We start from the raw sequence: 2,394 nt of genomic DNA, 5'->3' as shown, positions 1-2,394 counted from the left end.
AGTTACTTTTATATATACATTTAGTTATCTTTTAATTCCATTTCCCCACAAATTTTTGAAGCTCCCTCTTACCAGCTTTATTGAGATATAACTCACATACCATGTAATTTACCTATTTAAGGTATATTATTTTTTGACATAAAACAGTCCACGAGGAAGTGCGAGGGCTGCTGCTGCACAGCTAGCAGAGCCGCGGTCCGGACAGCAGCATGTGCCCGAGATCTCCGCCTCCCCCCTCCCTCCTTCCCCACCCCCCCATCCCCCCCCCCGCCCGACCGCCAGCCCGAGGCAGCCCAAGCTCAGCCCGCGGCCCCAGCAGAAGCACCGAGAAGCTGCTCCTCATGGCGGACGGGACCTGTCAGGACGCGGCCATCATGGGCTATAAGGACTCGCCCTCTGTCTGGGCCGCTGTCCCGGGAAAACCTTCGTCAACATCACGCCAGCCGAGGTTGGAGCTCTTGTTGGCAAAGACCGGTCAAGTTTTTTCGTGAATGGGCTGACACTTGGGGGCCAGAAATGTTCTGTGATCCGGGACTCACTGCTGAGGGACGGGGAATACACCACGGATCTTCACACCAAGAGGACTGGCGGAGCCCCACCTTCAACCTCACTGTCACCATGACTGCCAAGATACTAGTCCTGCTGATGGGCAAAGAAGGGGTCCACGGTGGTTTGATCAACAAGAAATGTAATGAAATGGCTTCTCACCTGTGGTGTTCCCAGTACTGACTTCGTCTGCCCCTTCCCCTCCCACCACTTCCCACTGCTTTTGCAATCCCCCCCCCCCCCATACACACACACACACCATTTTTATTTTTGGGGCCATTACCCCATACCCCTTATTGCTGCCAAAACCATATGGGGTGGGGGTTGGGGCTGGATGGACAGGCACCTCCTCCTACCCATCCCTCCTCCTGTGTGTGGTTGGAAAACTTTGTTTTTTGGGTTGCTTTTTTTTTTCTTAATAAAAAAATATTCTACTAAAAAAAAAAAACCCAACAACAGTCCACAATGTTTTGCATTCTGCTTTGATGTGTAGTGACTGGGATCTTAAAATCTTTTGAATATGGTCTCTCTAGGCTCAAAACTATTGGTTTCTCCTTGTCCTGAGCAAAAGAGAATGAAAAATCACAGACTCAGGGAACCAATTAGCCCCCAATGTGAGCCCTAGACTCTACGACCCGAGGCCAGAAGAACTAGCTGGGGTCTGGCTACCCACTATTGAACACTCTGATGGAGACCACAATTGACGATCCTGGACAGAGGAGGAGAAACGCATGGATAATCATAAGAAGGACCAGATTTACAGGGTTGACAGAGAAGGCAGACCCCAAGAGTAGACAGTCTTCAAACCTGGAACTGAACTTACCCTCATAGAATAACCTTCAGCCAAACAATAGAGAGGCCTATAGAGTGAGCAGTAACAGTGGAGAGGAACATACTCCTTAGCACAGTCAACCACAGGAGATCTCAAGGGCAGCGTTTGCCAGAAACACAGCTGAGAAGTCAGGAAGGGCAGGAACAAAAAGGATGACTGGAAATGGGGAGCACAGAGGGGAAGCAGAAAGAGTGCTGTTAGGGTGGTTGTTGCAAGCAGTGTCACAAAACAAATATGTATAAATGGGTGAATGGAAAACTAATCTGCTCCGTGTGTTTCACCTATACCATGATCAATTTTCTTTGTGTATGTATGATGCAGTGTGTTTAGCATATTCACACAGCTGTATGACCGTTGCCACAATCAGTCCTAAAATATTTTCATCACCCCAAAAGAAACCATGTACCCATTAATAGTCACGTCCCATTTCTCTGCATACCTTTCAGCTTTACACAGCCACTATCTTTTTTCTGTCTCTGTGAATTTATCTGTTCTGAACATTTCAAATAAAGAAATCATATATGTGATCTTTTCTGACTGACTTCATTCCCTTCAAATAATATTTTCAAGGTTCACCATGTTGTAGCATGAATCAGTACTCCATTAATTTTTATTACTGAATAATATTTCACTCTATCAGTATTCCACATTTTATTAATGCCTTCATCAGTTGATGTATATTTGGCTTATTTCCTCTTTTTTCCTTTTTTTTTGGCTATAGACATTCGTGCACAAGTTTGGTGTGTTCGTATATTTTAAATTATCCTAGGAGTGTGATTACTAGGTCATATGGTAATTCTGTGTTTAACCATCTGAGGAAGTTCTATTTATTTATTTAATTTCCTTTTTTTTTTAAAGCAAATCATTTTATTTGGGGCTCTTACAACTATTTTTTTTCCTTACAGCTCTTATAACAATCCATACATCAATTATATCAAGCACATTTTAACATATGTTGCCATTATCATTTCCAAAACATTTTCTTTCTACTTGAGCCCTTGGTAGCAGCTCCTCTT

The 2,394-nt window shown here is 44.2% G+C and overlaps 1 pseudogene; it reads left to right on the top strand.

Annotated features, from left to right (window-relative positions):
• Positions 1 to 341: 341 nt before the first annotated feature.
• Positions 342 to 729, top strand: LOC142441021 (profilin-1 pseudogene; annotated as a pseudogene).
• The last annotated feature ends 1,665 nt before the right edge of the window (positions 730 to 2,394 follow it).

Source organism: Tenrec ecaudatus, chromosome 2 (assembly GCF_050624435.1).
Source record: "Tenrec ecaudatus isolate mTenEca1 chromosome 2, mTenEca1.hap1, whole genome shotgun sequence".
NCBI lineage: Eukaryota > Metazoa > Chordata > Mammalia > Afrosoricida > Tenrecidae > Tenrec > Tenrec ecaudatus.
Note: the sequence above shows the minus strand (reverse complement) of the source record. Positions and strands in the feature narration are given on the sequence as shown.